This window comes from Lepidochelys kempii, chromosome 5 (genome assembly GCF_965140265.1).
Source record: "Lepidochelys kempii isolate rLepKem1 chromosome 5, rLepKem1.hap2, whole genome shotgun sequence".
In the NCBI taxonomy this organism is placed as follows: Eukaryota; Metazoa; Chordata; order Testudines; family Cheloniidae; genus Lepidochelys; species Lepidochelys kempii.
In genome coordinates, this window is record NC_133260.1 from 30,609,460 (window position 1) to 30,633,158 (window position 23,699).

The following is a 23,699-nucleotide window of genomic DNA, read 5'->3' on the forward strand; positions in this document are numbered from 1 at the left end:
TAAGGAGTAGATCTCCTGTGAAAAACTTGGTTTAAGTGACTTGCCTAGCATCACACAGGAAGTCTATGGTAGAAGAAGGGATAGCATCTAATTCTCCTGGGCAGCATTCAGCTGCCTTTGTTAGAGGGCTTTCCCTTCACGCCCTTCCCTGGTTTTTGTCACGCAGACAGAAAGCAGAAGACCAGAAGTCCTAAGCACAGGCAATGCGATGTTTGCCTTGAACTAAAAACCCCAATAAACATATTCCAAAGCCTTTCGCACCAGTTGGGCTTATCTTTATAGGCTGATAGAGTTTTCCCCTTTCCCTCCCCCCCCCCCAACTACAGTTCTATACATTAATAGAACCTCTTCTTCTTCTAACACCTAGCTCCGCATGGATGGAGCTCCTTCTTCCCAGTGTTCTGTTTCCAGCTCTGATGCCACAGAGCATTTACCCTGTGTCCACCCTTCCCAGCTCTGACACTGCAGAGCCTTGCCTGTGTCCCTGTTCCTTATCAACCGATTCCCAGTCCCTCTCCCATTTACCATTATCATTCTCCTTCCCCCTCCCCCTCCTATTCCCCTTCCCCCTCCTTCTTCTTAGCAGGCCCAAATATACCTGCAATGCATGCCCCTAGTCACACCCCTTATAACTTATGGTCATGTTCCATTCTGGAGGGTCAGGAGTTGGGGTCTTCATCCCACCCCTTTTGTACCCCATGGGTGGGGTAAGGAGTGAGGTTGTGCTCTGGTCAGGGGCAGGTATTTCTCTGGTCTTTTAGTGTTTTACCTCCCTCCCACCCAAAAAAACCCCTCCTTGCCCCTCCCAACTGGTTGCCTGACCTTGCTTTGAGGTAAGGAGTTGAAGCAGTCAAGTGTGCGCTCATTTTTAAAAATTTTATTACAGCTAATGTTAAAAAAATTATATAATACATAGGTTGAGAAAAGACTATCTGTACATCTGGGCATAGTGCTTAGATTATCCACAAATACAAAGTTTGTTTTTAAAAGTCATATGATACATAGAGCACATAATTAGCAATAACCCACATTTAGGTGAATAGATTTAACAATACAGTTTAGATATTAGAATCTGAATACTCGGGTACATCACTCATGAAAAGTTGTATAGAGATTTGGTTGTGGAAAGCAAAATATAAATCAGTGGAGACTGTGCCTCAATAATTGAGAATTAGGTAGGTTGTCCATTTAGAGGAAAAAATAAGTCCATCAGGAAAGTATCTGAGTTGCTTTCCAGACTGCGCTTCTCATTGGCACTCCAACTCATCCCTCCTGGTATTGCTGATGTCCACTGATGCATTCTGTGTAGACATCCCTCGACTTCCTGATGGCGTCCAACATCATGAGTTGCTGCATCAGCCGAACGTAACATTGACCAACTCCACATTCTTTCAGCACTCACTTGTTACTGGGGTCCCATGCGCCCAGGGCTCCAACAATCAGCGCATGAGTTTGGACCTTGTAGTCCCTAGCTCTCAGGGTGTTGGCCAGAGGGGCGTATTTCTCCAGGTTTCAAGCTTGGCTGTCATGGAAGGCTGGAGTCCTGTTTTGAAAAGCACTGTGATCTCTACCATGATGATGATCTTCCGGTCCTTGCTGGTGATGACTATGTCCGGTTGCAGTTGACTGTCGGTTCCAGGGATGGCGGAGTTTACGGCAACCTTCCCCATGTTATACCAATAAAATAAAAAAACAGCAGGATCTTATTAAAGGGGAAAAGGCAAAATGCCACATTTATTGTGAATACAGAAAGAATCATAGTAAGCAGTTAGTTATAGCTAAAACATTCCATTCAATTTCATATTTATTCACACATTCATTCATGCACACACACACAGGTTCTGCAAGGTTGTTATCATAGTTAGCAGCCTTAGAGTTGCTTGTGCCAAGCCACTGGCCAGGTGGCCTGGACACGAGGTGGGAGCAGGGCCTTGTCAGATGCTCATCTGATGCTCCTGGAAGTTGGTTTGCAGAATCAGACCCCAAAGTTCTCAGATTCTAGAATCCATTTTTATAGGAATTTCTTCCTGTGCCAGTCTATGGGAATTGCTTCATCATGCTGTTGCTGAATCAATCAGCAGATGGCACTTTCCTGACAGCTCCGTGTTGCCAGATGTTATCTTGTTCTTCGTTTCTCCCATCCTTGAGGCTGTTGGGTGGATTCCAGTCTGCCCTCCGGGGGAGGTCCTCTGGTTATTTCCACTTGACCCCTTCTTCAGCAGAAGGACACTGCATTCTTAGGCTGGCACCTCCCTCATCATTCAGTTATTATCCACACCAAGCATCCATCCACATACATCCTCTATTTCTATTTTAATCACAATTGTTAACAAAGCGAGATAAATACAACAAAAGGGCGGGGAGTCTCTGTGTGCTGTTTCTGTTGTTACACAGTATTGCTTTGAGAACAGACTCTGTCTTAGGATGTACTAACACAATTAGCTGCCAAAAACCAAGAGACCTCCCTCTTAATTAGTAATACCCTGGAATTTAAACTATGGGGAATCAAACTCATTTGTGATTTTAATACAGAACTTCTTTAATATGATCCAACACCCACAGGTGACGGTATGGTTCTGGCCAGGCGATCCTGGGTGGCGTTTTGTCACAGCTGCCAAGCTCTCAAATGGGGCTTGCAGCTACACAGGACATGGGGTAGCGTCTCGTTGGTGTAGCTGCACTTCCTGTACCACTTGTCCTGATTACCGTGGCGGATGGCTCCATTCAGCAGGATGCAGTTGAGCTGGGCCCAGTGAATGAACCTCCAGTCGGCAAATCGAGTGCAGCTGCCCCTGGGGAGGAAGTGGTTGCTGGCGTCCCACTTGAATGTCACCTCAAAGGCCTTGCCCTGGTCTGGCTTCCATTTCAGGTTTTCCACGTATTGGCAGCGGATGGCATCCTTCAGGGTCCTCTCCAGCATTGTTCTAGCTCTTGGAGTGATGATGGTGCGCTCTGTGTTTTTCACCTGTGGCACCAGGACTCCCAGCTCCTGGCATTCCTCGCACCACATCCAGTGGCAGCCGATACGTTTCTCCAGTTGTCGCGTAGCATTGTGGGCACGAGTTCAGAGCGAAGCAAAGTCTCCCCTGTCTCTTCCAAGTTTGCCTTCCAGTGAGCCACTCAAGTAGGTGGAAACATCTTGGTTGGAGAGGGTCCTGGCAATTTGCTTCTTGACGGCATCATGCAGAGCACTTTCTGCGATGTTTCTCACCATGGCGTCCGGGCACGTCGGAAGGTGTGAGCGATCACTGAAATGTCGCAGAGATCACCCATACGAGGGACGTTGGCACTGCCCTGCCTGTGTAAGATGTACACCAATTTATTGCTGGCCCTCTGGGGAAGAAACATCCACTTCTTCACCAGGTGCCTAGTGGTGTTGTCTGCCTTGTTCAGAGGTACCTTCGCCATGGCAGATCCCCTCAGAACAAATGAGATATAGGGGATCAGGAAGGTGTTCAAGGCGTTGATCTTCTGCCGTGGTGTCAGTAGGGAGAAGCTGATCCTGGCCATATCTCGTAGGAGCTCCGCGACGGTATCCTCAGGTATCTGCTGGACACGGAAACCTGTCGGTGTGCCGAGATGTTGGTACGCTTGCCTGTCCTCAAGGAAGATCATGGGTTCACCCTGGATCTGAAATGGTGTTGTCTGGACCAATTCCCTTCTACTGCCATCGATATGCAGCGATGCGCACTTCCTGGCATTGAAGTGGAGTCCCATCCAGTTGGCAGCCTGGCTAGTGATGTCAAGCATTTGTTGGAAACTCTTGCGGTTGTCTGCGATCAGGACCAGATTGTCTGCATAGACCAGGATATTCACTCTGTTCTACACTCCCACCATACCCTGTAACACTTTTAGTTCCATCCCTTATCTGTCCCATTGTACGAAAAGCCCCATCTGATTGTGGGAAATGCAACACACAGCATCTTTGTCCTTCATACATATTAGTAAGGATGTAAGAGTATTAAAAATCAAACACAAAATACTATCTCAGGCTAACAAACAGGCTTATATGATAACAGCCTTAACCATGAATCCATCCTATCACTTTTTGCCATCCCCGGCCTCTTTCATGACACACCTTCCAACTTTTGCATAGAATCATAGAATATCAGGGTTGGAAGGGATCTCAGGAGGTCATCTAGTCCAACCCCCTGCTCAAAGCAGGACCAATCCCCAACTAAATCATCCCAGCCAGGGCTTTGTCAATCCTGACCTTAAAAATATCCAAGGAAGGAGATTCCACCACCTCCCTAGGTAACGCATTCCAGTGTTTCACCACCCTCCTAGTGAAAAAGTTTTTCCTAATATCCAACCTAAACCTCCCCCACTGCAACTTGAGACCATTACTCCTTGTTCTGTCATCAGCTACCACTGAGAACAGTCTAGATCCAGACAAATCTGCAACAAATAAAGGGGGGTTCAACAGACAACAGACTACTTTACCTCACAACCTTGATTCATCCCCAGGGTAAGTCCATCCTGTGCACTGAATGAAGCAAGTGTGGAAAAACTAGTATGTGATCATGCAATTAAAGACTATCATAATGCATATGCACAAAAGGCTAAATTAAAGTTGCACAGCCAATTTTGATTCTGGCATTTTCTAACATTTGAGTGCTTGATGTTACAATCTTAATAATGCTCTTTTAACATAGTTTTTGGGGGTGTGTATATAGCATTTTACAAGCATTAATCAATTATTTCTCAGAGGTCTACTGAGAGCCAGGTAAGTATTATTACCCACCTTTTACAGTGAGAAGCTGAAGCAGAAAGATCAGGTAACTTGGCTGCGACTACGACTACATAGAGAGTTGGTATAAGAGCTGGGATTAGAGCACTGGCTCCCAGTGCCGTACCTCAGAGCACTGGACCATGGTTTCCTATTAATTTGTAGCCAGTGTAATAGACTTCAATAGGAATAGAATCAAGTGGTATGGCTGCTGTTGCTGCTTCACTGGACTGTGGTGTTTCTCACATAGCACTTACAAAACAACTTATTTATGAACATCCAGCTGATTTTCATTCATTCATTTTGCCACACACCTTCCCAGGTTATACGGCTCTATGTGGTACAAAGGACTGGCTTTTTCACAATCATTTATTATACCTCTCAGAGTTTTGGAATAGATGCATACCTCTTTGTATTATTTTCTTTCCAGTCCCTCTCTGAAGTGTTGCAAATCCATATCATACAAATTGGAATATGAATTTGCTACGGTCTCTCAACAACTCTTTACTCCATAGTTTTATCCAAATCTATCATATCAGCTGGTGAGAAGGTGAGAACTTCTGTTCAGGATACACTGGGAGATTGAAGGGATGCAAAAGGTCCTAACATTTGCTAGCAATTTACCTGAAGCTAAACAAAAACTAGCATTGCTTCCTTTGTTTTCAGATACATACACAACACATTTTCTTTTTAAACAGGTACATAGCCCAAGGCCAACCAAATATATTACCATTCTCTTTCAGAGAATTACATGTACCTAGATACAGTTATCCACTTTGTAATATTTACATGTTATAAATAACATTTTACTGTATAACATGTAAATTTTTCTCTTCGAAACTTAAGTGGGCTTTTTGATGGACCTTGGCACCGGGATTAATATTATCTCTTTATATATAAATGTATAGATAATTAATTGCACATTATTTATGTTCAGTATGATAAGGTATCTCCCCAGCTGTAAAAGTTTACACAACTACCAGTTTACATGTTTTACAACCTTAAGCAAAGAATGTCAGACAAGAGGTGAAATGCAAAATTGGTTTGATGTTAATGTGTAGGAAAGTAGATAAGCTTTATGCAAGCTGGTTTTTATTGGTACTTCCAGGGAAACAAAAGTAAAATAGCACTGTAAATACTAAACACCTCAGATCTACACAGCCATGAAAGAATATATCGTCTGATGGTCATGGGGTGAGGGAGGCTGCAAAATAGACCATTAGGAGTGCTAATAATGCCTCAATAGCTCTAGAGTTCACACTTTAGTAGAATATTAACATAAATGACAGTTCACTCTGGTTTATATCAGGAATTACTCAGATATTCTGTGCATCGATTGGAAAGAGACCAGAACCACGTGAGCACTAAACTTGTTCCACCTGAGCACTAAAAACAGTCTGCAGACCACAACTATGGCAGCTTGTCAAAGGGGGTGGAGACTGATCCGAAACCCATTAAAAATAAATGGAACGAGTCCCATTAATTTATCTGGGCTTTAGATCAGACCATGAGGTGGTCTCTCATGTAGGCAGGTCACTGAGCAACAGGGAGTCTTTGATTTCTTGTCTAAAGCTGGTATCTTCAATGATATCAATAAAGTAAGTCTTAGCAGGGAAACTTCAAAGCTGTCCAGAATGAGGAAATGTCACCAGGGAAATAACCTACTCTCTCCCTAAAGTATAAAAACACTCTCCATTTTGAGATACTTCCTTGTGTACCTTGCAGCAGTGGTATCAAGTGCCAACCAGCAGCTCATTAACAGAGCTTGCCTATAAGGATTTTGTAACTGTTCTGTGCTTTTGCACTTGATCATCTGAAACCTTTAATCTTTAGTGTAAGCAATTTACACTATGTGGTAAAGCAAGCAATCTAACTAAGAAGCCCTTCAGCAAATTGGGAATGTAGAACAAATGGACAAAGAAAAAAGAGAGATGAATCTCTGTTCTTAATACCGGATTGGATGAAACCCCTCTTTATAGTATCATTTGTCTTTTCCTAGACAAGGTATACCTATAGCCTACTGCATATGCTTTTTAAACGGATACTGACGTGCTACCCAGTATCTGCTTAGTGTGATATTTAAATAATAACCGTGTCACCCTATTGTGAGAATGGTTTCAAGAACATGTCAGAAATTTTTCTTCTTTGCAAAAGAGTGCCCCAAAATCATCCAGCATACGCACAGAGTGAGATACACTATAACTGCTGACTACACAAGAATTCTGGGGAAAATGCACTCACAGGAGACAGTCTTGGTGACTAAGGAGTCCCAGTTTATTAGATGGATATCAAACCAAACCAAGAACTAATTAAAAGAAAAAAAGATCCTGCGGCATTTATCAGAATACATTTGAGACATAAACAGGTAGAACCTGCTTCCTCTTAATCCAACCACAGTAGGATTGATCTATACATATTAGAATCAGTTTTTCATAGTAATTGACCACTCATCTTACTCCATCCAGGCATTGCTTCAGCTGCAGAAAAAAGTCACAGGGAAAAAAAACCACTGACCTTTGGGTTAAAATCCTTTTCACAGGATTTATTGTCAATACAGCATCTTTTAATACTCCAAAGACCTTTCTTAGCTTCATAGACTCAAAGGCCAGAAGGTTCCATTGTAATCACAAAAGTGGGTGACTGGGTGGCAAAATGGCTGATAAAAATCAGATAAATGCAAAGTAATGCATACTGGAAAACATAATCCCAACTATATATACAGAATGATGGGGTCTAAATTAGCTGTTAGCACTCAAGAAAGAGACCTTTGAGTCATTGTGGCTAGTTTTCTCAAAACATCTGCTCAGTATGCAGTGGCAGTTAAAAAAGCTAAGTGTTAGGAATCATTAGGAAAGGGATCTATAAGACGACAGTAGGAATCATAATACCACAGTATAAATCCATGGTATACCCACATCTTGAATAGCGTGTGCAGTTCTGGTCACTCCATCTCAAAAAGGATACATTAGAATTGGAAAAAGTCCAAAGCTGGGGATGCCGCTAACCGTGTCACAGGTGGGGTTGGACCTATCTCCCCTTAAAGGGTCAATCACCCAGTGACAATTAGGAAAAAAGGGTAACCTATCTTTCGTTAACTGTTGTTCTTCTAAATGTGTTGCTCATGTCCTTTCCATGGTAGGTGTGTGTATGCCCACGTGCACAGCTGCTGGAGATTTTTCCCTTAGTAGTATCCATAGGGCCAGCTCCAATGCCCCCTGGAGCTCTGTGCTCATGCGCCAGTATATGGGGCACCACTGGTCCCATGCCCTCTCAGTTCCTTCTTGCCGTCAACTCTGACAGAGGGACAGGAGGGTGGGTAATGGAATGGACATGATCAACTCATCTCAAAAGAACAACAGCTATGAAAGGTAGGTAACTGTTTTTTCTTCTTCGACTGCTTGCTCATGTCAATTCCATGTTAAGTGACTCACAAACAGCATCCCTGGAGGTGGGCTTGGAGCTCAAGGACATGCTGTTTGCAATACTGCTCTACCAAAGCTGGTCCCATCCTGCGCCTGCTGAATGATGGTGTAATGGGGTGCAAAGGTATGGACTGAAGACCAAATGGCAGCTCTGCAGATGTCCTGGATCGGTACCTGCACAAGGAAGACCACTGACGAAGCTTGCGCTCTGGTGGAATGGGCAGTCACGGTGGTGACACCCCTGCTTGTTCATAGCAGAACTTGATGCAGGCAGTTATCCACGAGGAGATTCTCTGAGACGACACTGGCAGACTTTTCATCTTATCCGCCGCTGTGACGAAGAGCTACGTCGACTTACAGAAGGATTTGGTCCTCTCGATGTAGAAGGACAAGGCCCGCAGAACATCCAGAGAATGTAACTGACACTCCTCATTAGTCTTGTGAGGCTTTGGAAAAAAAAGACCAGTAGGAAGATGTCCTGATTATTGTGGAACTGACACCACCTTAAGTAAGAAAGCTGAACCTGGTCCTTGTAAAACACTGTATAACGGGGTTCAGACATCAAAACTCTGATCTCGGAGACCCGTCGGGCTGAAGTGATTGCCTCCAGGAAGGAGGCCTTCCATGAGAGGAGCAGCAGAGAACAAGACGACAGCAGCTCAAAGGGGGGACCTGCGAGCCTTGACAGCACCAGGTTTAGGTCCCAAGTAGGGATAGGGTCAAAAACTTGCAAGTATAGCCTTTCCAGACCTTTCAGGAGCCTGATCATCATGTCATGAGAGAAGACTGATCTACCTTGGACTGGAGGGTGGAAGACCGAGCTGCCAAGTGAACTTGATTGACAAAAGGGCCAGGCTTTGGTGCTTGAGATGAAGCAGGTAGTCTATGATGGATTATAGCGAGAACCATTGAGGGAGAAAGACTGTGGCCTGAGGCTCAACAGGTGAAGCGTTTCCAGCTAGATAGGTTGCCCAGATGGAGGGCTTCCTGCTACCCAACAGGATGTGCTGGGCTTACACCGAGCAGATCTTCCTCCCATTCCTCTGCATTCAGCCACACAGATGCCACAGAGTCAGGTGCAGGGACGTTAGGTTTGGGTGAAGAAGACAGCCTTGCTTGGTTCTGCGAGAGCAAGGCTGGTAGGAGCAGGACAGGATCATTATCGAAAGTTCCAGCAGCATGTGGAACCAGAGTTGGTGCAGCCACACCGCAGCTGTCAGGATTATCTTTGCCTTGTTCAGCTTGACTTTCAGGAGGACCTTGTGAACCGGGGGTATCGGCAGGACGGCATATAGTAGTCAGACAGGGAACATCTGGCGAGCCCACAGATCGAGCAAAATAGCTTACATTTTCTGTTCTGTCTGAATAAAAACAGGTCCTCCTGGGGAGTCCCCCACCTCTGCAAAATCACATTGACAACCTCTGGGTGGAGTGACCACTCGTGGAAAGAAGAGAAGGATCTGCTGAGGAGATCTGCCAGCACATTCTGGGCACCCGGGAGGTGCAACGCCACGAGATGAATGGCATGCTGCACACAGAAGTCCTATAACTGGAGAGTCTCTTGACACAGGACCGACGAACAAACTCCGCCTTGCTTGTTGGTGTAGAACATGAGGCAGTATTGTCCATTAAGATCTGCACCACTGTGCCCATCAGGTAGGGAAGAAACGCCTGGGAGGCCAAGAGTATTGCTCTGAGTCCCCCGACATTTATAATAGAGGGAGAGATCCTATTGGGACCAGAGACCCTGCATACTGAGGTTGCCAAGGTGGGCTCCCCACCCCGGATCCGAAGTGTCTGAGACCAACATCACTGATGGGGATGGGGCTACAAAGGGAACCCCTTCCATCGTCGACTGTGAGTCCGCCCACCAAGTCAGGGATGACAGGTCCTATAAACTCTATTCTCTGAACTGGGGTTAGAGTTGATTTCTGTTAGTTTATAAGCAGGCCCAGCTCTTAACAGGTGGCTTGTACTAAGGTGAGGCTGTGCTGGACCTGGGCTCGTGATCTGTCTCTGACAAGCCAGTCAACAAAGTATGGACAGATCTGCATGCTTTGACATCTTAGGTAAGCGGCCACCACCCCCATGCACTTTGTGAAGACTCTCCGAGAGGACGATAGGCTGAAGGGCAGTGCCGTGAATTGGTAATGGCGCTGACCCATTATGAATTGGAGGAATCTTCCGTGTCCATGGAAAATAGAAACATGGAAATAGGCATCCTTTAAGTCAAAGGTGGCATACCAGTCTCCTGGATCCAGGGAGGGAATGACAAAGGCCAGGGAGACCATGCGAAATTTCCACTTCTTGAGATATTAGTTGAGGTGATGCCGATCTAGGATGAGCCTGAGGCCCCCTTTGGCCTTCGGGATTAGGAAATATCGGGAGTAAAACCCCTTCCCCCTCAGTTCTTGAGGAACTTCCTCTACAACTCCTACCTGTAGGAGGGTTTCCACCTCCTGGATGAGGAGTTGTTCATGAGAGGGGTCCCTGAAGAGGGATGGGGAAAGGGGGTGGGAGGAAGGGGTGGAGGAAAACTGCAGGGTGTAACCAGCTGTTATGCTGTTGAGCACCCAATGGGTTGAGGTAACCTGGAGTGAGGGAAGAAGATAAACAGTTCAGAAATAAATGGGGGGAGGGATCCTGAGGCAAGTCCAGTACACTGTCCTCGGGTGCACCCTCCAAATGCCTGCTGTGGACCACCCGGGTGTCATGTGAAGCCCAACTGGGAGGTTGAGGAGGATGGAGCAGGTCAGCAGAATTTAAAGCCTCTGTCTCTTCTCTTCTACGGTCCTTACCGAGGTGGACCTGAGAATCTAGGCAGTGGTGGTGGATGGAAAGGTCTCCTAGTGTCCAGGCCTAAGGAGCCCTGGTGTCCTTCAGGACATGCAGCTTGGTATCTGTCTACTCTGAAAACAGAACACTGCCCTCAAAAGGGTAGGTCCTGAATAGATTGCTGCACTTCGTAAGAAAGCCCAGAGGACTGCAGCCACAAACTGTGCCACATGGACACAGCTGAGGCCATTGATCTGGACCCCAAATCAACTGCATCCAGTGTTGACTGGTGCCGATATGATCATTACTGGTGCTGAGGAGATGGAGATCAATGTTGTGAAGCCAGAAAAAAGGCTCTGGCTACTGTCTGGAACTCCTCCATAATGGTCAGAAATTCTTGTCTCGAATCCTGAGGCAAGGAATCCTAAAATTTGGCCACATAGTCCCCAATATTATAAATATATCTCCCCAGCAATGTCTGCTAGTTGGAGATCCTGAGTTGGAGGCTGGCTGTCGAAGAAATTTTTCGACCAAACAAGTCCAGCTTCTTTGAATCCTTATTTTTGTGTGTGGTGCTCTGTTTGTCCCGCTCATTCGTGGCAGACACCAACAGAGACCCGGGGGTGGGTGAGAGTACAAGTAGTCATAACCTTTGGCTGGGACATAATACTTCTTTTCTGCCCTTTTCGATTTGGAGACAGAGAAGATGGGGTCTGCCAGAGGGCCTTGACCAATTTCAGCACCCCTTCGTGGACTGGCAGCACAATCTTAGAAGTGGCCCAAGCCGCCAGCATGTCAAAGAAGGTAACTGTAGACTCCTTCAGCTCCTCTGCCTCTAATCCTAAATTTGAGGCAACTCTTTTAAGGAGCTCCTGGTGAGCCCAAAAGTTGTCTGGTGGGAGCGGGTGGGCAGGACCAGCAACCACCTTGTCTGGGGATGATGAGGACAATGGTAATGCCAGGGGAGTGACTGGAACCCCCTCTTCAATCAGGGTAATTTCCCCCATAGCCGAGGTATGCACCTTGGTACCGGTATCGGAGTCAGACTCCTGCATCTGGGCAGGCGGGTGGTGCCGTGATCCGCTTCTCAGATGTGGCTGCTGATGACCTATGGGAGTAATTAGAGGAACCCCCCACAGGTTCCAATATTGCCAAATGTGCTGGTCATTGCCCTGGTGGCCAGACTCCCACCACAGGGCCAGCACCGAAGTCCAGTGCATACAGCGACCAATGCTTCTATGGTTGGGGAGGAGTCCTCCCTTGGAGACCGCTGTGGGGCTGTTGGTGCCTCCCTCTGCTGGCTATGATGGGAGTGGTGTCAGGGTGGGGTGGGGACCTGTGATGTGGCTTTGTGGATTGATACCACGGAGGCAGGGATCGCTGCTGAGATGGTGGAGAGCGTAGGGAGTCGGGGATTGAGGAGTCGGCACCAGTGCTGGAGTCGGTGACCCATGCCAAGAGGTTGGCAACCAGTGCCAATATGATAGAAATCAACCTTGTGAGGCCAGCAATACGTGTCGTGGAGCCAGATGACTGGGAACGAGGAGTTGGGGATGGGGGCCACAGGGTTGAAGACCGAGGTCATGGTGTAGGAGACTGGTGCCAGAATGCTGGGGACTGCTGCCAGGTGAGTGACCATTGCGACAGGCCCATGGGGGGTTTCCCCTTGGAGGGGGCTGCGTTTGCTGACTCTGAAGTCGAAGAAAGGTCTTGTGATGTGGGCAGCACCAATAGGGCTATCAGGTCCCTGGCCACCTGAAATGCCTCCGGTGTTGAAGGAGATAACAGGCGCAAGGGCCTCCAGGCACTCCCAGGAGTTGGTGGTGGTTCCCTTTTTGGGCTTGGAGCCTTAGGTGGAGATTGTGTCTCTTGAGCTCAGCAGATGGCAAGTGGCCTGGCTCGGGTCCTTCACCTGCCACCCCTTTCTTATCTTTCTTTGGCGTGGGGGAGTGCTCTCGTTCAGCACGCTGCCTCCTGTGTCTCGGCATCGACAATGGTGAATGGTGTGAGCCCAGTGCTGGTGGAGCACTCTGTATCAAGGTCGAAGTGCTCAGCACTGAATTGGAGTGGGATGGCTCCAAGGCCAGTCTAAGGGCCACCTCTATTAACAGGGCTTTTAGGCAAATACCCCATCCTTCTGTATGCACTGCCTGAAGCGCCTACAGATCTTGCACTTGTTGACTTGCGTTTCCCACCAGGCACTTTAAGTAACTTGTGGGGCGGGGGGTTGCTCACTGGCATGGGCTTGTGACAGGCAGCACACAATTTGAAATCCGGGGACTGGGGCACGCCCCATCCCTGAAACAACATCCCTGATGGAACCACTATCTATCCTAACTTATCTAACTACTCACACTAAAATACAACTATATACATGAATTGTATAATGAAAAACCACTAGGAGCTCTTGTAAGTCGCAAGAGAGAGAGGCGTTCCAGCAACCATCATGGGCGGTCAGAAAGAACTGAGAGGGTGTGGGCCCAGCGGCACCCCATATACCGACGAAGGAGTACAGGGTTCTAGGGGGTGCCAGAGCCGGCCCTACAGATACCACTAAGAGAAAAATCTCCGGCAGCCATGTACATGGGGACACACACCTAACACGGAATCGACATGAGCAAGCACTCTAAGAACAACTATTTTTAGACAGAAAAATGAGTTTTCAAAAAAACAAAAATTTTCCATGAAAAGCAGACACTTCTTGTGAAAACTTTCATTTATTATTTATTTTAAATAAAAAGATCACTCAAAAAATAAAATAATTTTGGCCAAAAACTGAAATAGTTTGCTTTAGAAATGCTGCCATGGTGCCTCATGAGAGTTGTAGTTCAATGATGTTACATCTCCATTCTCTATGGGCCACGCTTCCTGGCTGAACTGCATCTAACACTTGCCTTTTCCAAAACGGGACATGTAGTCTGTTCTGGGAGACTGGCCTGCAGAGGAGAATAGCAGCTTGAGGCATCCAAACTACAGCTCCCATGAGACACTGTTTTCAAGTTGAAATATTTCCGTATTTGAATTTCTGCTCAAAAAGTTCAACCTTTTGTGGAAAAAACCCTCTAACTTTTCAACCATTCTAATCACTATGTATTCACCTCCAAACAAAATCAAAGTGTCTAATAAGTACTCCCAGAAAATAATCTGTGCAAGTTAGTGCAAAAGAAGACCATCAGAATTTTCTAGGTGCACTATAAAAACACCAATGAAGGTTTATTAAAAAAAATATGCTGACTGAAAAGAAAATTCAATATTTTGATTCTCCACTACTGTTAATGGAAGAGCTGAAATATTAAATGAGAAGAAAAATATTTATTGACTGAGCCTTGGCATTTTTGGGATCTGCGTAGGGAGTCTTTATGTCTGTTCTTGACCGTTAACCATTTTTGTAGATGAGAGTGCTGTGTAATGAAACAGATTAAGTCTCCTCTCAGTTTTGCATGTCACAAATGAACTACTGGTCTCAACCTAACTCCTGCTGGACAGTGTCCACCTCATATAAGCAACTGACAATCTATAGTTATTTGGCAGTTACTGCTCACAGTTTTGCCCTGCTAAGAGCAGAAAAAGCAGAGTTGCTCAAGATTGAGACAAAGAGCAGTCTCCCTTGACTGGGAGAATTTGCAGATCTACTGTAGTTGCACTGTGGGCCTGATCCAAACCCCAGAGAAGTCTGTGGGAGTTTTTCCATTGACTTCAGTGAGCTTTGGCTCATGCCCTACAATCTAGCTTTAGCCAGTGTTGTCACTTCTCATTTTGACGAGTGCTACTCGCACGTTTTCACAGGTAAAAAAAAAAAAACACTCATGCAAGCAAACTGACTCTTGTTGAATTTGCATTCACTTTAAAGCACCACAGAGTACATAACCCTTATTCCTTATATTTGAATTTAGTGTTCAGGCTTATAATGCAAACTATAATAATAGGTACAAGGTTATGCGAATGAATCTACATCAATAAAATAGTATTTTAAAAAGTGTTGCATTCTAACTGCAAATTAGCTCAGGTAATCGCCATTTTCAAGTAATATATTCCACCTGTCCCTGTGGGAGCACCAGTACCTACTACCAACAAAGTAAACCCACAGCTTTTTGCAGAGAATAACATTAAGTATCAGTACCACATATGCATACAACTTAATATACAAAAAAGCTGTATCTAAAACTTTGGAGTAATGAGATTGTCACATTGTCTTGGCTGGCTCACAAGCATGAGTGCCAATCTTGGGGCAGACTGTTGAGAAATAGGCAGGGGCATGTGCAAGGAAGCTACCCAATCAGTGGTGGCACAGAACTCCTCTGGGCTGGGGTGGGGAAAGCGAGCTTGTCCAGACCCAGGCTGGGGGGCATAACAGCTCCACCAGCCCTGGACTAAATCAGCTCCTCTGGCTACGAGGGAGTGGGAGGGGAGGAGACGGGAGCCAGCTCCTCCAGCCGCAGTGGGGGATGGGGGGAAGAGAGGCAGCTCCTCTGGCATGGGTGGGAGGGGAAAAGCAGTTCCTCTGGCTGCAGGGGGCACAGAAAGTGCCCCTCCAAAAGTAGTCAAGTTTTTATTCCTGTCCATGCCCCTGGAAGTAGGACACAAACCCCAAATTGGTTGCAAGTCCTATACTTAGATTTCACCAACCAAGTAGCAAGTATGAACATCTCATGCACTCATTTTTATTTCCTACCCCCAGAGTTTAAACTGATGGGAGTGTTCACCTGGAGGTCTCTCTTCATAGCTGTGTGGGTAAGGAGCAATCAAAAGTTCATGTTTCACAATGGCTCATTTGCTTTCAATGGGGCCTTCTTGTGTGCAAGACCAGCACTTTACATTAATTAATGCTTCTTTCTTGCTTGGTGTTACACAATTACAGTGGTTTAAACTGCAAACACTCAATATAACTTTATACTATGAGATACAGATAATATAAGTGAGATTATTATATGCAGTGTCCTGCAATCATTTCATAAACACTAACCACATTCTTATAAACACAACATCTATTTTAACAATGCTAACACATGAGAGCCAAACTGTTTTCCAGCTATGCATTTGTCAATGTTCAGTGAGGCCAGTGGCCTTGGCATGAGCTGCCATCTGGTATGCCAGTGTCACAGAGGTCAATAGACAGTTTCACATTACCAATTGTAATGCACTATAATCCCAGCCTATAGCAGGTTTTACCTTAGTATCATTCATTCATTATATCAAATAGTAATCTAGCAGCTTTACATGAATACTTTACAGATCTACCTTGTGCCACATACAAATATGTCTCCTTTCATCTAATCCCACATTTCAATTTGTCTCTCCAGTATCTTCATCTGGATGTTTTTGCCATTAAAATAGAAGTTTAACAAGACCAAAACTGAAACTCTTACCTTTCTTCTGAAGCCATGTCCACTCTTCTCATTCTTTGTCACTTTTGAATGAGTCACCATCATCTCAATCACTCAAGTCAAAACATAAAATCTATCTTTCACTCTTTCCTCTCCCTTGACACAGACAAGCTGTGTTCAAACTTTGATGTTCCTTCCTGCATAAAATTTGTTTTCTCTATTCACACAAACCAGAATACTTACTCATTATCCGCTGTCTTGATTAGTGTGATTGTCTCCTCTATATCTACAGCCTCCCTATCTCTCACATTGCACCCGCTCTCTTCCCAGTCTATACAAAATGTAAATACCAAATTAATCTTTCTTGCTTGTTGTTCTGACCATGTCTACCCCCTTGTTGAATCCCTCCACTTTCTACCCAACCTACCCTTAAAGCTTTTTGTCCCGACTTCCAAGACCCTTTGTAGCTTTGCCCTTCCGTGAATCTCCATGCTTGTCTCTTCTTGCATTGCTTCTCTGCTCCACCACCAATGCCAGTTTCAACTGCCACTTATCCACACCTCATACAAACATTTTTGGACTTTTTTATTACCACTTATGCTTGAAATGCCTCCACCACAATTTGTAAGAGGGCCTCAAAAATCTCCTTACGACTCATTAATAATTTCTTGTAAGCATTGTAAAAAGAAAACTAATAGTTTGCGGAGGAGTGTCACAAGGTGTCCTGGCCCTGTGAGGAGAAACCGTGACATCAGATGAGCCCAGGTCTGACAAGTTAATCCACACCCCGAAAGTACATGTAGTGTAGTTGATGTGTACATAGTCAATTAAAAATATAATGTATATATGTACATTATTGTCGGGGACTCGAACCCAGACGGCACGATTCGTTGTCTGACTGCAGAGAGACAGGCAACACCAGCAAAGTCCAAGTATAAGCTCTTTACTGAAGAGTGCACACAACAATAGAGAGCAGCCCGTCTCCGAAGAGAACCAGCTGCCTCTTAGGTAAAACTAATAGGTTTTTATAGACAGGTCCGTCGCGTCACAGATTATTCATGAAATAGCCCAAACCCCCTCCCCTTTGTTAGTTAAAAGTTCTTTATCATGCATGCATACCTATCCCCTATTGTATATAGCTTTTTGCAAATCGTTATGCCTCCCCAACTTTCTTATCAATCCAGTTGTCAAACAGGAGACGAGGAGTTAAGAACATACATGAAATAGAAACAGGGAGTGGAGACAGTGTGTCTCCTTCTCATTCTCAGAACATCTGGTACGATAATGCAGGAATGCAGGTCTCCTCCTTAATTCACTCCTTGCAACTTAACAAGCATTCTTTCATCCTACCTATCTCATTCAGGAACTTTCCGAGCATTCCTGCATTGGCCTAACTTTGGTTCAGTTGACATAACTGCTTCATGTTAAAATTTTCCTAACAGTCCCCCCTTTGTCCCCAGAGTGCCGTGCGGAACTCTTGGGACACACTGACTACTGTAAGTGGTGAGATGGAAATATCCACTAGTTGGTAGGACACAGCTTAGTACCCATCCAACAGCCACATCTTAGCAGAACATAAAAACTATTAAACCACAAATAGTTACCACAGCACTGCGAAGCAGGTTATGTAGCCAGCCACCTATATCTGGAATTCAGTTGAAAAATTGCTTCACTACGAGTCAACCTGCTCTCCTCCATGGTCTTTTGCAACTTGTATAAGGTGGTTTGCTCTTTTCCAGGTGGCGTTATAAACATCTGGAACATATACACAGCATTCCTGCCCGATTAATGCACATGTTCCTCCCTGAGAGGCCAGCAAAATATCTAACGCCAAGCGGTTCTGGAGAACCATCTGCCTTAGTTTTTTTTTTTTGCTCAGTTGCTAAATCTATCAAGGCCTCAGCAGTAGTATTTGCCATTACCTCCAACACTCCCTGAAGTCTTATGACTCCTTCTCCAATGCGCCAAGTGGCACCTCCACAGGCGACGACGAATCCTGCACAAGCACCTGTCCAATCGTTTAGGGAACGCCAAGTAAGGGGACGAGAGTCATTAATGTCTTCCTCAGCCCCTCTCACATTTCTGATTTTCCCTTTAGGAAGTCGTGCGCGATATACTACAGGTGGTTCTAACCAAGCCAAATAGCAGGAGCCACACCATGAAGGAGGGAGGGCTAGGTATGCCTTGTTACCACACACCCAGTATACTTCGAAGAGAGTAAGAGTGACTTTAGATCAGGTATTATTAATACGTCTGTACCATCCTGTCCAAGATGGGAGGAGGGAGAATTTAGTCGCAGAGGCATTGGAGGAACATAAGCACATAGTATGAGTTGTCAGGTTATACTCAAGTGTGCAATATATAACATAGTGTTCCACCAATTTGTGACCTTGACACAGGAAATGTTCTTCCCCATGTAAGCTGCACTTGTTACCTGTAAAACTGTGCCATGCAGAGGTACTAAAAGTTGCCCCATCCAGGAGAGGGATATTAGGACCTCTCTTACTCCCAAAATGAGTGCCATTAAAGTAAGCTTTGCACTCACTATTACCTAATGCTATTTTCCCTTCTTTTAAGAGGCACCATTGACCAACTTGTTTCCAAACTATTACATACCTGCTTTTAGAGATGTCGGTATCAGCCCAGGTAATATTTAAATTGCCTGAGGAATCCTTTCAGGATGGGGTCCAGGTCATATTCATTGCACTAAGGGGAATAGGGACCATGAGAAGACCCTTTTGGCTATTGGCTGGCATTAATGAGCACAACCAGCATGAAGTATTTTGTAGGGCTGGCATACGAGCTCTCATTTCATGGGCAAGGCGTATAAATGTGTTAGCAGATAAACTTTTTCCATTGGGAAACGAACGGAAATGCTTTTAGGAGTACAGGATATTTGGGCATGCAATTTACATAACAAGTCCCTTCCCAGTAGGTTCACTGGACCATTCATTGATAAGAAGGAGTGCTGAACAGAAAAGGGACCTAGAGTGGCCATACAATTTTTGGTCATATAATGTCATTCAGGTTTTCCAGTGACTCCCACTACATATTTTTCCAATTGATTCTTTGGTGCCGCCCCCTTAGGTATAGCTGAATGTGTGGCCCCCGTGTCCACCAATAATTCATAAGTTTCTTGTCCTATTTTTAGGGGGACCACTGGAAATCGAGCATCACATTTAAATTGTATCATTCTGGCCTCATAAACCTCAGGGCCCCACGGGAGCGGCGCCTCCCTTCATTTATGGTCTACAAAGAATTGACCTACTATCTCAGGCATACAGTCAGCCTTTTGCCTACGGGGACATTCTCGTTTCCAGTGTCCTTCCTCACCACAATAATGGCACCTGTCACATTCCGTATCCATACCACCTCCGCGCCCCGCTTGTCCTCTAACGAATCTACCCCTTTCCCTTCCAGTGAGTCCTCCCTGGGAACTGTGATTCCACCCGTGGCCCCTTTCTCTGCCTCCCGACATGGCCACTGCCAACAGCCACACTTGATCCTTCATATCTTTTAGTTTTTCCTTCCTTTTCTCCCTTTTCCTCTTTTCTTCCCTCCCATTATAGATTCGGGTTGCGATACTAACTACTTTAGGTAGGCTTTTTCCTTGCATTCCATTCGGGTTTTCCCTACACTTTTTTGCAATGTCCTTTGCACACTGTGCCATAAACACTATCTTGATCATTTCCTTTTCAGAGTCTGATTCTAAATCTACGGTGCTATGTTTCCTCATCTTGTTGGTTAATCGGGTACAAAAATCGGAGGGGTGTTCATTAGGGAGTTGTACGCATGCCGTAACCTTACTCCAATTCGGGGTAGCCTTCCCCGCTGCCCTTAGCCCATGCATAATAGCTTGTCGGTATTGACTCAATCCTTCTCTTCCCCCAGCTGGGTTTGGATCCCAATTAGGCTCAGCGGTGGGCATAGCTCCCCAAGCTTGCTGAGTTTGGTGAAATGCTGCAGCTTTTTCTTTGACTTTTTGATTTTCATCCTCGGTTAGGAGGGTGTCCATCAGTTGATTTACATCTGCCCATGTCAGTAGGTGGATAGAGAAAATAGTTTGGAACATTCTCTCTACCGCTTCGGGGTTATCCCGAAGACGTGGCATAGAATGCTGCCAATTTAATAAATCTGCAGTTGTAAATGGAGTGTGGGTAAGCACCATTTGAGTCTGCCCGCTAACTTGTGGAACAGGGTAAGCCCGCAAAGGAGATTGGAGGAGTTTTGCACTTGCAGGGGACCCAGAACCAAAGGGCCCGCTCCTTGGACATAGCCCTTTTTCTTCCCATCCTCCCTCTTTGTTCATTGGCTCCGCCTCTGCGGTACCCCCATCGGGATATACTCATCTTCTTCTGTCCGAGTTTCTGGGGCGTAGGGCGGGGGAGATTTAGATTCTTCCATACAAACAGCTTCAAAGGCCATACGTCCTTCTTTTGGCTTATAATTATACCATACAAACAGATAATCCATTTGTCCCAGTCTAAGATCGACCAAAATATCTCTTAAGGAATCCATCCCGTCTGCGAAAAAGGTTCCGCAGGCTGGCCAATCTTTAGTCGGGGACAAATGAGTGGTGAAGGCTGGCCATTGAACCTGACACAGATTTTTCATTTTGATTTCTCATTAGTTAAACCAGTGGTTTCAGAGATTCCCTTCCAATCTCTGAGTATTAGAGACAACGGGGCGTCCCCCGGGCATTTACTGCCAAATTGTCCCATCCTAGGTATAAAGGGGACTCAAACCCACAATCCCCAACCCTTATTATCAAGCGATCACTTACCTCTGCGGGGACTCGAACCCCGAAGACCTGGATCTGGAGCCTACTCAACGGGTAGGTGGATGTTGCTGGATTTCTACGGGCTTCAGCTGGTTCGCAGAACACGCCTTATTGCTGACGCAGGAATCAGATCATCGGTAAGGCTCCTCAAAGCCAGAGGACGCGCTCTGCGTTGCTTTTAGAGTCTGATCCTACGCTGGAGAGTCAGACGGGTCCCGGCGGAGTCACCAATTTGTCGGGGACTCGAACCCCAGATGGCACGATTCGTTGTCTGACTGCAGAGAGACAGGCAACACCAGCAAAGTCCAAGTATAAGCTCTTTATTGAACAGTGCACAAAACAATAGAGAGCAGCCCGTCTCCGAAGAGAACCAGCTACCTCTTAGGTAAAACTAATAGGTTTTTACAGACAGGTCCGTCGCGTCACAGATCATTCATGAAATAGCCCAAACCCCCCTCCCCTTTGTTAGTTAAAAGTTCTTTATCATGCATGCATACCTATCCCCTATTGTATATAGCTTTTTGCAAGTCGTTATGCCTCCCCAACTTTCTTATCAATCCAGTTGTCAAACAGGAGACGAGGAGTAAAGAACATACATGAAACAGAAACAGGGAGTGGAGACAGTGCGTCTCCTTCTCATTCTCAGAACATCTGGTACGATAATGCAGGAATGCAGGTCTCCTCCTTAATTCACTCCTTGCAACTTAACAAGCATTCTTTCATCCTACCTATCTCATTCAGGAACTTTCCGAGCATTCCTGCATTGGCCTAACTTTGGTTCGGCTGACATAACTGCTTCATGTTAAAATTTTCCTAACATTATTAAAGTGCTACTTGGTTAAAGCTTGCATGTGTTTAGTACAGCAATGGTATTTTTGTTCATTTTAAGTCACTTTTAGGATTAGGAATAAAACGTAAGTATAGCTAAGAATATATACAGAAATCCATGACAATAACTTTTGTAAACTCCTTTGCTGGCTTCAAATTTGGCCACTGACTACAAAATATACAAGAAATTCACTGTCAGGCTTTTACAAATTAGGAATCAAACATCCTCTCAAAAATGTCAATTGAATGGAAGCCTGCCTCTAGGAAATATGTCTCTCCAGCGACTACAGATGTACAAACACTGAAAGTTTTTGCTACCAATAGCACCCTATATCAAAGCCATCAAGAAATCCAGTCATATATTTCAGTCTTGCAGGAAGGATAAGAGTGGCAGATAACCAAATTCTATCTTGTATGACTTACTCTGTGATCTGAATATTTTGTACAAATAGAAGAAAAATATAAATCAGCTAGAAAAATATATTGGGAAACTTTTGTATGAATTGTTACATGGATATTTTACTAGAATCTTACTATAAACAATTTAGTGTCTCCCCCATCACCTTCCTTTCTGTTTCTGGAATAATCTTCATATCATTTACTTCCAAATCATTAGTTTTGTGGGAGCAAATAAATTACAAATTAGAAATGAGGCAGAACCTATTCTTTTCTATTTCGTTTTTTGTACCATGTCCTTCACCTTGGTACCTGAATACATTAAATTCATGGCTGGAGGGTGTGTGTGTCTGTGTCCATCCAGAACCACTGTTTTGATTTAGGACAACATTTTCAAAAGTGATCAGTAATTTTGGGTTTCTCAGTTTTTCGGTGCTCAAGTTTATATGCTTTGAGGGAATCTGATTTTCAGAGCGTGGGTGCTCAGCACATTCTAAAAATCCAGTTCCTCTAGGAGCTCTCAATTTGGACTCCACAAAATTGTGGCACCCAAATTCACTAGCCACTTTTGAAAATCTCAAACTTTGTCCTTTCTGGAACTAGAGGCCAGACATGAAGGTCAGAAATGTGACCTTTCCTAAGCTGCAGAGATGTTTGGCACTGGTTTGGACACACTGGTTTGGACACCTCACTTACAAGCCATTAATTATTATAAAGTAATATCTGATACAACCATTTAGAACATTTTGAGAATCAGTATTTTAAGTTTTGACAGCTTCAGTTTGTTACCAATGGTTATGTATCTTAACTGTATGGTTGAAGTTTGTTCTTTCGGTTTTTTTTTTCTCTCTTGCCCTCAGTGTCAGAGAGTGTATATGTTGTTGAATTGTGTAAGGATGCTTTCATGTTGTTAGCTTGAAAGCTGGTTTTAAGTGCTAGCAACTGATATACATAATTATTTGATGCCAGCAATGCTGTTACAGTAAAATAATACCAGAGCAAACAGTAACTTTTGTTTCATAGGCCTCAAGGAACTGTTGAGTTGCCTGCAGGATCTTCACAAAGTGGGTTTTCAATAGGTCCTTGCATCTTACTTGCACAGTTAAACATCACTGGGCAACTGCTTTGATAAGACAAATATTTCTATAAATTAAGGGATGGTTTTAAACTTCTCAAAGGTACAAAATACCATTTTTTCTTAACTAAGGAATCTCACCATAGTGAAATTTTCTTTAGCCTTATGTTGATATGGTAATTGTTACTATTTCAAAGTGTAACCGTAGCACAGTGAGGTTTCCTATTAATTACCACCTCCCTTCCCTTCCCCCAAAATCAATTCAAAAACTACATTCAAAGAAAACAGATGGAAAGTGACAATGAATTCAGATCGAAAGTGATGATTAAGCATCAAGCCTCCAAGAAATGCAAAAGGATTGAGCGTAATA

The 23,699-nt window shown here is 44.7% G+C and overlaps 1 protein-coding gene across 2 annotated transcripts in view; it reads right to left on the bottom strand.

Moving 5' to 3' along the window:
• Positions 1-21,049, bottom strand: part of CCL28 (C-C motif chemokine ligand 28) — a 53,861-nt gene extending 32,812 nt beyond the window's left edge. Inside the window, exon 1 of one of the 2 annotated variants that reach the window (XM_073343900.1) lies at positions 21,034-21,049. The gene's annotated coding sequence lies outside the window, so the exon portion shown is untranslated. Of the gene's footprint in view, positions 1-16,292; positions 16,490-21,033 lie in introns of those variants that run through there. The other variant, XM_073343899.1, reaches the window with a different exon arrangement.
• Positions 21,050-23,699: the final 2,650 nt, after the last annotated feature.